The sequence below is a fragment of the Python bivittatus genome, unplaced genomic scaffold (assembly GCF_059951505.1).
Source record: "Python bivittatus isolate LINGU-HERP-01145 unplaced genomic scaffold, Pbiv_v1 ctg000480_np1212, whole genome shotgun sequence".
Taxonomy (NCBI): Eukaryota; Metazoa; Chordata; class Lepidosauria; order Squamata; family Pythonidae; genus Python; species Python bivittatus.
The window spans coordinates 35239051-35252500 of NW_028277075.1; the positions used below are offsets into that span (position 1 = coordinate 35239051).

A 13450-nucleotide genomic window follows, 5' to 3' on the forward strand; every position below is an offset into this window, starting at 1 on the left:
CAGTGGCATAGAAGATCTGCTAGGGCTTCTTGCTAGACATAGCAAAGGAACATCAGAGAAACAGAGATGAATCAAATTCCTGTTGCAGTAGGTTGTTTTTTTTCTTTTTGATAAATAAAATTCTATACTTCCCTTTTAATACTATATTTAAATATCTTTAAATAAAAGAATTGCTGAATTCTGTCATTCCAAAACTAATCTAATCCATGCCCATCCAAAGTAGATCACAACTCTTTCTCTTTTAATTTCCAGAAACATTACATTGGGATTCTAAACATCCAGCCATATCATCTACAATATACTTTTTATTTTGATAGAATACTGTATTATTAAGCACAAGAAATGAGGAATGTTGGAACACCAGTGCATTGTCTGGACAAGGCTTATTAGAGAACTATGTTTATATTTTCTGCTTTAGATTCTGTAAGCACTAACAGTGTTTTCTTTGGGCAGCTATTTAATAATGAAAGGGCAAGTGTATTCTCATATGCCATGCTGTTCTGTATCATAGTATCTGATCATGTGGCTTGAGCTTAATTTTTACTGATGGAGGCGGGTGGGTGGCAGAGAGAGATGTCACTGCAGTAGTGGAGGGGAGACAGCATTCAGAGTACCCAAACTCCTGCAGCTGAACCTCACAATGGGATCAGAAAGAGAGCTGTGAACATCGCTTGGCATTTATGAAGCAAACACGTCTTGCTGTGGCTGATGAAACTTTATTGAATGTTGGCATGCTGTCAAACTCTTCCATCACAGAATGAAACTAGTTTGAGCCAAGTTTACATACTTCATGAAAGGTCTGTGCAACCCTGATACTAAAATCTGTCAAGAAGAGATGGATAACAAACCGCTGCCCCCTTCTGATTTTATATGCATAAGCTATGTACTAGTGCTGCTTATGTTTTCTGTGCTTTGTTTTTCTTTGCACATCTTTGCTGTTTAGCAAACTGCTGGGAAATGTGATAACACTGAGAAACCAGGGCTCCTTGAAACCTTCTGATTGGGTGGCTCTCTGGCTCTCAGATTGCTTGCTCAGAAGAGGATGGCAGTTCTTCAATGGGATGGAGTGGGTTCTGTGTCGTCCTTGAGTTGTGTGTTTCCAACCCCTGCTTTGCCATAAACCATGGGGACATCTGTGCCAAAGAGTGGTGTGCGTCTGTAAATAAATCAGTGATGTCATATGAGTATTCTGAGTATGTATAAGTATATTGTGTGTTCCTTCAAGTTGGTGGAATGCAGACAATTATATGCTGACTTGCAAAATAAGTTTGCAAGAGCCAGTCTGGTCTAGTGGTTAAGGCACCAGGCTAGAAAGCAGGAGACTGTGAGTTCTAGTCCTGCCTTAGGCATGAAAGCCTAAGGGCCGGTCACTCTCTCTTAGCCCAACTCACCTCATAGGGTTGTTGTTGTGGGGAAAATAAGAGGAGGAAGTTGTATTAGGTATGTTTGCTGTCTTGAGTTATTTATAAAATAATAATAAAGGCAGGATAAAAAAAAACTTTAAAAAAAGGCTCTAAACAAGAGTTCCTACCTTGCATGTATGCCTGGGGCAAAAATGGGCTTTGGTTGCACTTGTGACATCTTGGCCAAAGTGTGCTCAAGGAATTTTTCCAGGGAATGCTGTGTCTGGCAACCAAGGCTGGTAACCATCTGCGCTTTGTCTCTTACTAAAAATATTAAGTGAAAGCCTTGACTGATTCAAGCTATCATGAGCAAAGGAAGTCAATATCTATGGATCCATCTAGTGATACTTCCTTCTCTTCTTTTTGTCACATTCCTTTGTCTGACTTACTCCTTTTGGAGGGCTTTGCATAACATTGCTTACCCCTAGAAGGAAATAGCCTGAAGGGTATGTATGGGCTTGTATGGAATATGATCCTTGGGCTGAAAAAATCTTTTTTATTTATATATGAATTAGCTTTCCTTTCCCTGCATGATATTCCAGAGTTCCCATGCTCCAATGATACTCTGCCTTCTTTCTTTAAATAGCATTTTCCAGCTCTCAGGAGAGCTGTGAAAATAGACTTAAATTATCTGGAGTTTGATGAATATTAGAAGTTTATTCAGGACTTGGGAGGAACTTTAGTAACTGCTAGATAAGATTGTGTGTGTGTGTGTAAGCACTCTCAACTAAACAGGGAATTGGACAAAATTAGTTCTAAAGTCCATTTCAATGCTGCAATTCCATAATTGTGGAATGCCACAGTTGGAAATAGCGAGGAGAAAAATGTACAGTAGCAAATGAAGCAGGAGAACGACTTACCACTTTCTGCTAATCCAAAGATTTCTTTATCGCTAAATGTTCTTTCAAAAAAAAAATGTCTATATAAATGGACATCACTAGATAGACCACATAGAAATAAAATTCACTATATTATTGGTACAGGGAGATGGAAGAGCTCAGTTATAACAGCAAAGACATAGCAGGGGGCTCACTGTGGTGCAGTTCATGAACTGCTCGTGTGTAAGTTCCAAAAAGAATAAAGCTAACCGGTTTCCATGTTATGATCTTGAGCATCTACCCATCACTTTCAGGAAGAACATCAGGAATTGCTTTGAAGACCTGAGCCTCTTTGATCAGAAATGAATGATGTGGAATGAAATCTAAGAAGCTATTAAGGATGAATATGAAAAGAGACTGCCAAAGACCAAGAAACAGAACAGAACTAACTGGATGTCAAAACAGATGGTGGAAATGGCCAAGCACAGATGAGAAGCCAAAGCCAAGAATGACAAAGATCTCAGAAACTTAATAAGGAATTTCAGAGAGCTATTAAACAAGGCAAAAAACAGTATTACAACATCTGTAAAGACATCAAAGATGGAAAAACAAGGACAATCTTCCAAAAGATCTCCAAACTCAGAAGGAGGTTCAAACCTTGAATTGGTATGGTAAAGGACACCAATGGGCAGATAGATTTCAGACAGATTTCAAGAATATCAAACCAAGATGGAAGGAGTATATTGAAATTCTGTACAGTAGAGATATACTTTGGATATTTCCTGTTTATAAGAACTTCTAGGAAAAGTAGTTCAGCATTCTGGCAATTATCAAGTTGGAAGACTACAGGTATAGATAGAATAGCTGTAGAAATATAGCAAACAACAGAAAAAGAATCAGTTATGGTTCTAATCAAATTAGTCCAGCAAGCTTGGAGAATGACATAGTTGCCAACAACTAGGAAGAGGTCAAGTCTACATACCAATATTTAAGAAAGGAGACTTAACAAAGTGTGCAGACTATTGCACAATATCCTTAATTTCATATTCTAGTAAAATAATCTCAAGTAGATACCTCCCTAATTTACATGGTTGTAAAAGAGAGAGGAGGAGGAGTATAACCAGACTGCAAGATTATGTTACTATAGCCAATCTATGTAAAAGTATTCTTCCATGGAGTTTATTTCTTGGTCTGCTGTACAGGGCTAACAGCTGCAGACTAGCACTTGTAATACAGTAATGAAGGAAAAGATATTCAAATGTTGTGTCATGTCTGTATCTACAAAGATCAGAATCACACAGGCAATGATTTTCTCTGTGACACTTCATAGACATAAAAGTTGGACTTTGAAGAAACAGGATAGAAAGAGCATTGAAGCTTTTGAACTTTGGTGTTCAAAAAGAAGACTCTTCAGAATGCCATGAATAGTCAAACAAACAAACAAACGGATCATATAGCAAATCAATCCAGGGTTCCCACTCAAGGCACAAATGGCCAGTCTCAAATTACCATATTCTGGACATATTATGTTAAAACCCATTTCCTCTGAGAAGTCCATAATGGTGGAAAAAGAAGAGGACAACCAGCAGCAAGAGGGCAACCAGCAGACATTTTTTACCTCTGTCCCCACAGATGCCCCGGGAGAGGAGACCATGAGCTATGTCTTAACCACAAATTGGATAAGGTGGATGGACTTGATTACAGTGCTGATGGATATACTATTGGTAGATTTGTAGAGAGTAAGGAAGATGACCTTGGCAGAGATATGCAAGTTGGGTTGCCAGGGTGACAGGGGATGAAAGATATTTTAGTCCACCACAGATACCTCCCTAATCCACTGAACTAAAAGGAGGAGTTGCAGCACAATCAGACATGCAAGATTCTGTTACGATAGCCAATTTCAGTAACAGTAGTTTTAGCCTTCCTGTGGAGTTGATTTCTTAGTCTGGTCTACCTAGTGGGGCTGAGAGATCTGAAGGGATGGATTGGGAACAGATTATCCTGGAGAAGGTCTTTCTACATAATTGCTAAGAGTTGAGACTGACTTGATGACACATAATCACTCAATCAATATACCTGAAGAAAAGGTGGAAACATTTTTCAGCTCAAAATAAGCTTATATCAAGAACAGTCTTCCAAGAGTTGCTTGCAATACTGGACAAGGCAAGTGCACGAAAGAATAGGACCATAACTATATTCCAGTTTATTGACATTTCCACACTGGACAAAGCTAGAAAAGTCTTTTTAAAACAAATGGCACCTTTAAAAAACAAAGCAAAATAAAACACAACAATCTCATTGTTATAATGGACTCAAAATTTTCAGTGTCTGGCAGCTTAAAGGAAGGGTATTATTAATCCTTTTCTTTCCAGCTGCTATCCTTTGGGAATTGTGTGATTGCTCACATCTTGGTGGTAGAAGTAGGCTTTGAAGCAAAACTCCTTCATGCGATTAAAACAGTTTCTATACTAAATTCAGGGTGGGGTGAAGAATGAGAAGGGGGATGAGGTTAAAAAAGTCAAGATGGCAGCCACATTCATTTGATTGATCCCCATCTTCTTTTTAATATGCAGGGCTTTGATCATGCAGTCACAGCCCCATCTTGACATTTTTGACCCCTGTCCCCACAGATGCCCCTGGAGAGGAGACCATGAGCTACTTCTTACCCACAAATTTAAAACAAAACTCCACTTTTGTTGCAAAAGAATAAAGAAAAAGAGACATTCAGATGCAGGGGCAGGGAAACAGCTAGCTCTGAGCCATCTCTGGGCTGCTGTTCTGGGGTATAATATGAAGGCCATGGAGATTTCTGGAATTTCCAGAAGCCATCTACTTCTAGAAATGCTCGGCCATTTGCTTCTGTCTGTGGTGAACTTTTGTAGCTGCAATAATGTTTTGGTATGTAAACATCTCAAGTCTCCAGTAATCTCTCTTCCGGATGAAAGCAAACATAGGTAAGATGTGCCTCGGCAGTTCTTATATCCTACTGCAATATCCCGTCTCAGTAAAACGACAACAACCCCACATTATAGCAGTATATATTTTCAACAACAACAACAACAAAAGTAAATGGCTAAACTAGTTCATTAGCTGTTGCACATCTGATACTCTCCAACTTTGTGGTTATAACTCCCACTAGTCCCTGTAAGCATGGCCATAAGGACAGGGGACGCTTTAGTGCAGTGTGTCTAGAAAGCTCCAGATTGAGGAAATTAAAGTGGAAAGTTAGGCCAAACTTGCTGTGTGTATTTTTTAAACAGTACTTGGATAATTAAAGGTTGTACATGTGAATTATTGTGGAATGTTTGGATATTCCCATCTTGCCTAGATAACATGCAGGACCCCATTTCCCAGAATTGCTCTTTGTTCCAGTGGATAATGGTGATATAGCCCTCTGAGATGCTATCAAGCCAACCACATTTTAGCCTAATTGGTTGAACAAACATAGTATATTTAGTTAGTTTATGTTTCAGTGTGTTGCACGGGCCCAGAAAATTGAATTAACTGTGTGAATTATGGTTCAAGTCAACCATAGCAGAATGTATCCTATGAACACAACCTGTTTATTTATCCAGAATATGTGTTTATCTCTTGTTTTGTGCCAGTTATTCAGAACAATTATGACATGTGAGGTTATGATGCACATAAAAAAAGCCAGAGTCTCACAATGTATGTACTTAGCTCACACAGTTGTAATAATCTTCTCTATCCCGCTTGGTCACCCTGAGTATTCTGAAACCTGGAGTTTCTGCTACCGTCTACCCAGGTTGAAATGACAGTTTACCTCCCCTTCTATATCATTCAGCCATAGTGACAACAGCTCTGTCAATTGACGTGTCTAACTGGGTGAGACTAAGAAACTTCTCTCTTCTTTCTTCTGAAGGTGCTGAAGGGAAATATGTTGTGTTTTCTTCACCCACATCCTGTTATTGGGTTTGGGGTTTGGTTATTTTTATTTTTGGTTTTTTTCTGTATTTTCATTTTGTTTCATTTTTAAACCACCAAGAGTCTTGTTGGAACTAAGAAACATATACATTGCAGACATAGACAAACCGACTTTCTTCAGATGAGGGGTTTCACTTCTTTGAAGGCACAGCAAAGAGGTCAGGTCACTTCAGTCATCCTGCAGTCATTACAATCATAAAAATGATGACTTCTGCATCTCTGTTTAACAGGCACATGTCTCGAAAGGTCCTGTGAACATCAATACTTACAGAGGTTCTGCTAGTTATCCAGTTTCTGGATTTCAAGGTGTGCTTTTTGTCTTTATAATATTTTATGGTTTGGATGTAGACTTTCTGGGGAAAACACATTCCTACATGTACTCCGTTAGTGACAAACGTCTGCTGTGGGATGAGAGAGAATGAATGTCCTGAAGTCACCCAATGTGTTCCTATAGCCAAGAGTGGCCTTGAAACTGAATCTCCACGGTTCTGCTTTAACTTTTTAACCCACATCACCACACTGCTGTTTGCATATTTTATTCTTGTTGCTAAACAAGTTTGCATTTTTGGCTTCTGTGGTATATATGTTTGAACTTAGTTTTGATTTCTTGGATTTTTATAAAGTCAAAATATATGTTTAATTTCAGTGCCTCTTTAAAGTGCTACTAGACTATTATTTAGTAAACCTTTTAGTAAAACAAAATAAATGCAACATATATTTCAATTGCATTATCCCTACTGAAATGTGCCTCTGATGCCTTGGAGGACTAAGCGAGCTCATTATTTTTCTAATAATAGTTGTAACATTAGAAGAACCACTTTTATGACCCAACCTTTATAACTTATGACAGAACAACAAACAATAGTAATGGTCAAGCTGTGGAAATTTTGCACCTTTCCTGTGTGGAGAGTCCTTCCCAAACTGTTGGTGCCACTGAAGTGATAGTTGAGTCGCTGCATCAGTCAGTTATTAAGATTATTTTCTGGATGATAGCTCCCCTGGAAATCATAACTCTTTGAGTCAGGACTGCTGCAATGACTCTCTAACGATTGATTGCTGCAGTTGTCATGAAGCTGAGAACAGCCATGTTATCAGATAAAAGATATTCAAGTGGAGTTCTGTTTTATATTTGTGGATCTAATTTGAGACTGAAGTCACCTCTAGTGTCTCTGGATCTTCAAAAATAGCAAGGTCCTGGTATAGAGAGTAAGGAAGATGATCTTGAGGGAGATATGCACGCTCTGTTACCAAAGCAACAAGGGGTGAAATATGTCTTAAGTCTAAAACAGATAGTTAATATTCAAAAGATGCTTAGACAGAAACCTCCCTAATTAACAGGAGTATAAAAATGGGGAGGAAGTAGAGCACAATTAGACTTGCAAGGTTTTGTTATTATAGCCAATCTCAGTAAAATTAGTTTAGCCTTCCTGTGGAGTTGATTTCCTGGATTGGTCTATCTGATGGGGCTGACAGGTGGAGCTATAGGAAACCTGCTTTATGAGACACAGATGCTGGGTTCATATTGGTCATACCTATAAATCATGTCCCACAAACAAGGGTGTGTAAGTCCTCACAGTGGTGTAAAAACTGAAACCAAGTTATATAAAGATGTTTGTGAATTCAACCAGATAAGGAATGCAAAGAGAGGTTAATGGTGTCTGATGACAACTGAGGAATAACTTGAGATTCAGTAGGGATCAGGGAGAGAAGCTTTACAGCATTTTCAGAAGAAAGAGGAGAAACAGAGTCAATCTATTTACCTGCTTCAGAAAAAGAAAAGTAGAGGATATAGCTACTTGGACACCCCCAGGAGAAACCAAAAGCTCCTTTGATTTCTCTTTGCCTCAAAAAACACAGTGTCAGCCTTTGATCTGAATGAGATAATTGCCTAGGATCACAGCATATAATTTTCAATCTCGAGGCTCATTGAGGTGATAATGGGGAAATGATGGGAGGCTATGCATTTTTTAGGAAGCCCTGAGCCCAGCCCAGCCATACCCTCCCACCTGTCTGAATATAGGTCACATTTAGAATAGAGAGTTCTCCTGGGTCTTTGATGGCATCTGGAAGAAAATAGCAAGCCTATAAAGATGCAGGAAAATGACACAATGAAGAGCAGGGCAGAGAAGCTAACAGTATTTTGGACTGTGCCTGATATAACACCCTTGAAAATTTCAGCATATGATGCCCTATATTTCCACTTAATCCATCAGAAGGAAAACCAAAGTTGTAAAGTTTATATCCCTAGCAACTCCATTATCTCAATGGGAAATGCTTAATTGTAGATCCAAGAATGTAAGCCTCACAGCTTTATGAGTCCACATCCAGACATGATGTGGAGATCCTCTCTCCATTCTCTAATACAAGCTACCTAACTTCAATATGGATAGGCAGTTTGATATGAAAGCAGGTAGATGGTAGTCATGGTTGCTTCATGTCATTAGTCTTTTGGGCCATAAGAAGAAAGCAAAATGCTACAAGCCAGAGAAATGAGTTTGGTCTTGAAAGACAGGACAGTGGTTAGAAAAAAGGTTCACTAAGACCAGGCAGCAAGTGGATGAGCCTTGAGTGCATGATAGAATATTTATTAAATTGAGAGTTGTAATCAAGCACTGAGCAGTCATATTGTTCAGCAAAGGGACAAATGGGATAATGGCTTTGAAGGATCAACTACAAATTCATGCTTCCACAAGTTTACATAGAACAAACATAATAACCCACTGGTGGCTCCCATGAATTGAGCAGTAAGTAGAAATCAAAACTAGTAAGACAATTCTCAAGAAATGTCCCCATATTAAAAATAAAATAAATAATTGGCTATATCTACTTGTATTATTTAATTCCTGGGTGGCTTCTGACTACTAAAAATTATATTAAAACTGCATCCCCTAGATCATGAGGAATTGGAAGGACAACTTCAGTAGCAGTGTTACCTGCTGATCACTTGAGGCACAACTATTTTAGGGGTGGACCACATTACCCACTCAGACTTCAGATTAGCCAGAATTCATTCTTGCAAGTTATTTGATCAAGGCAATGAGTTGATCATGAGAAACTCACTGGCATATATCTGGAACCCTCCATTTTTTCATATTGCATAAGGCATTTTCTGTTAAACCAAAAGGTGGTTAGTTTACCATCACTTTCCTTGAAGCTGTCTTTAATCCTTTGCTCATGCAGATAATATTTAAAAAAGAACCTGAGATGTTAGCCAAAATACTAGAGTGGGGCTTACACAAAGACCAAACACAGGATATACACATTTAAGTATAGCTGACGTTCTCAATTACATCAATAAGAAGATAACGTGTTCTTACATTTTCTTGTGAATTAGTGCAAAGGCATGGTATGCTCAAAACAAATATGACAAATTTAAGTTCATTATTTGAACATGTCTAGCTACTTGTTATCAGATTGTGCTGTTTCTCCACAAATTCACCCTTATTTTCTTTCCTCTTCCTCAAATATAATAATAATAAGATTATTATTATTAATAATAATAGACTTAATTACTGATAAGAAAGACAAAAAAGTCTGGATCACTATCCAGTGATCCACATTGCAATACCTGGAGGCAGCAGAAGAGAAGAGAAAGAACTGGAGAAAAATCACAGAATATAAAGACCTGCAAATAGAAGTAGGACAACTATGGCAAGAGAAAGCAAAGATAGTACCAATAGTTATAGGCAATTCAGGTGTAATTCCAAAACATCTGAAGCACCACTTGAAGACTATCAGCATTGACAAAATCACCATCAGTCAGTTGCAAAAGGCAGCTTTACTCAGAATAGCTTACATCCTGCAACAATACCTTTGACATTATCAAACAACATCTGACTATCCCAGGTCCTTGGGAAGGACTCAATAGGTGGATAAAAATGCCAAATCCAATATAAACATCTGGCTGACTGTGTGACCAATCATCATCGTAGTAGTAGTAGTAGTAATAATTATAATTATAATTATAATTATAATTATAATTTATTTATGCTACCCAATTCTCAACAACTCTGGGCAGCTCACAGCAATCAAAGAAAGAAATTACAATAACATCAATAAAACATAAAAGATAAAAGATGGCAAGCATGATGAAACGAGGGCTCTCCCTCTCCCTTGCCAAAGGCCTGGGTGAAGAGCCAGGTCTTCACAGCTCTTCTAAACAGCAGGACTATTGGATCTCGAAGGGAATCTCATTCCAGAGGGCAGGCACTGCTACAGAAAAGGCACGCTTCTGGGGTTGTTATAGATGTAATGGACAGTAGGAATAACCTTGAAGTACAGGAGGAAGAGTCATAACCAAGGCAATGATCAAATAAAAGAAATCTGAGCCCAGGGCAGAAATGTAATTTGAGTAAGCGTCTCAGACATGAGCCTCCCTAGTTCTCATGAAGATAAAGGGAATGGGTGGGGAAGCACATTCAGACTTGCAAGATTCTGTTACTGTAACATTATAATAAACATAACTCTGGCATCCTAGTCTGGTCTACTTTTAAGGGCAATAGATGATATTATTTAATCAAAGGAACCCAAAGCACATCAACTCTACAGGATCAAATCAGCAGGGTACATGTTATGAGAGACAGGCAGAATTTACTTTTTATCTACTTTTACTCAGAGTGGTAATACCCAAGCCAAATGGAATCTGAGAAGTTGCTCCATTGTTGTATCAAGAAATGCCTGGAATTCATATGCAGTCTGAGGAGATTGTTCATCGGTGAACCTGTGGCAGACTGCTGTGATTGTGCAGCCTGATGTATTTAGCATGGAGTAGAAAACATGACCCATCTGATAAATATATCTGTTTGTGTTTGGTTTTCTTCTGCTCCCCTCATCCATTTTTTTTTCACACAGACACCTTCTGTACATTTGGAAATTTGGAAAGCAATTACCAGCCAAGAAACCGTGTGGGCACTGTGTTTAATTATAGCAGATACCTAAGGAGTCTAATAAAATAATTGAGATGTTTCAGTTTTCTACGAAGAGAGAAACCCATTTTTATCTCTCTCAAGATGAAAAGTTTCAAAACAAAAAGACTTTGAGGAAGCCTACCAATCACTAGTCCTTTGGGCAAGGATCCTCTATTTCCTTTGTGCCCTTATGTATAGGAGAGCATCTCCCCAGAGAATTGTGACCCACAGCTGCACTTCCAGATTGTAGGTCAGTCAAGGGTAGACGTTAGCGGTGGTATGTGGAGAGTAAGCTTTATAGTTATGCTGTTTTCCAAAAGATGCTGAAAATGGTGGTGCAAAGTAACTGCAGACAGTTTCTGTTCAACTACCGCTAATGTATTAATTAGGGCTGGAATCAGAAATTTTAATTTGGGATTTCTCTCAAAAATATACGTGCTTCTGTTTTTAGAGTTTGAATTAGTAAATGAAGCACTCATTCTGAAATTCCCAGTTTTGGCTGGTGTTCTAGTTGTGGTCTTACCTGGGGCAGGAGGAGCTGGCTACACTAATTTAACACCACACAGTTGGACTACTGTAATGCACTCTACTTGGGCCTGCTCTTAAAGAGTATTCAGAAACTGCAGTTGGTCTAAAATGCACTGGGCTGGATCCATATGGATTCTCAGCATTGGGGAGCATATTACACCAGTTTTGTGGACCCTGCTGTAATGGGCTGTGAGAATAACCTTGGGAGACAGAAGGAAGAGCACTCATTCTGAAATTCCCAGTTTTGGCTGGTGTTCTAGTTGTGGTCTTACCTGGGGCAGGAGGAGCTGGCTACACTAATTTAACACCACACAGTTGGACTACTGTAATGCACTCTACTTGGGCCTGCTCTTAAAGAGTATTCAGAAACTGCAGTTGGTCTAAAATGCACTGGGCTGGGTCCATTTGGATTCTCAGCATTGGGGAGCATATTACACCAGTTTTGTGGACCCTGCTGTAATGGGCTGTGAGAATAACCTTGGGAGACAGAAGGAAGAGCACTCATTCTGAAATTCCCAGTTTTGGCTGGTGTTCTAGTTGTGGTCTTACCTGGGGCAGGAGGAGCTGGCTACACTAATTTAACACCACACAGTTGGACTACTGTAATGCACTCTACTTGGGCCTGCTCTTAAAGAGTATTCAGAAACTGCAGTTGGTCTAAAATGCACTGGGCTGGGTCCATTTGGATTCTCAGCATTGGGGAGCATATTACACCAGTTTTGTGGACCCTGCTGTAATGGACTGTGAGAATAACCTTCTGTGGGAGACAGAAGGAAGAGCTGCCGCCTAGACAACAGTCTGATAAACGAAATCTGAGTCCAAAGCAGGAATGGATGTGGAAAAAGGATCTCAGAAGGGACTCTCCCCCATTCTCTGGAAAGTAAAGGTAGGAGAGGGGAGAAGTGTTTTCAGACTTGCAAGATTCTGTTACTGTAACCTCAGACTAAAGGTAGTGTTAGTATTCATGGTTTTGGTTTCCCGTCTGGACTGTCTTGAAGGGCTGACACTTTAATTGGTTACCAGTTGGTTTCCAGGTCCAATTTAAGGTGCTGGTATTGATCTATAAAACCCTTTATGCCTTGGTGCCTAGGTACCTTCAGGATCACCTACAGTACTCCCATCAGTATCAGCCTGACCAATTCAATCTATCAGAGAGAAACCGCTGCAAACCCCACACTTTCAGAAGGTTCAGGAATCAAGGTGAGACAGTACTACTTCTCTGTAGTAGCTCAAACATTGTGGAACAGCTTCCCTGAGGAGATCAAACTGTCTCCCTCTCTGCTGATCTTTCAGAAACTCCTGAAGCTCCTGAATTGTTGCAGGGAGCTTTCCCCTGATGTGAATTTTGCCGTTTTTATATTTATTGACTTTATGAGTAGTTTATATTGCATGGCTTTAATTTTTCTATTTTAATTTGTATCTGTTCTATATGAGCTGCCAAAAGTCTTTTTTTTAATTTTGGTGGCATAGAAATTAGATAGATAGATAGATAGATAGATAGATAGATAGATAGATAGATAGATAGATAGATAGATAGATAGATAGATAGATAGATCAGTGCCTACCTGTTCAGTCTAAGCCTGCTTAGGCACAGTTTTCTGGCTTGATTTTTGTGTTAAGATACTTGCACAAAATATTCTAACTGACTAATTTACATGACATCCCAGGCAGTCCTACCAATAACCTTGTCTGTTCTCCACTATTACATTGGGAAAGTCACATGCTAGAAGTTTGCACACAAAAGAAAATTGGATTTTAGTTCCGCTTCAGCAGTACTGTTAGTTGCCTCTTTCATTTCAGACTACTTTCTACCCTCACACAGGCTCCATAACACAATCTTGCTTTGAAA

The 13450-nt window shown here is 39.1% G+C and overlaps 1 protein-coding gene across 9 annotated transcripts in view; it reads left to right on the forward strand.

Moving 5' to 3' along the window:
• The window catches only part of TP53I11 (tumor protein p53 inducible protein 11), a 78539-nt gene that overhangs the window by 19824 nt on the left and 45265 nt on the right, over window positions 1–13450 (forward strand). For 4 of the 9 annotated variants that reach the window (XM_088145741.1, XM_088145740.1, XM_025169411.2 and 1 more), the window contains one exon: window positions 6397–6472. The exons of 2 other annotated variants lie outside the window; for them this stretch is intronic. The gene's annotated coding sequence lies outside the window, so the exon portion shown is untranslated. Of the gene's footprint in view, window positions 1–6396; window positions 6473–12691; window positions 12802–13450 lie in introns of all 9 variants that reach the window. 3 more of the 9 variants (XM_088145739.1, XM_025169410.2, XM_025169412.2) reach the window with 2 other exon arrangements.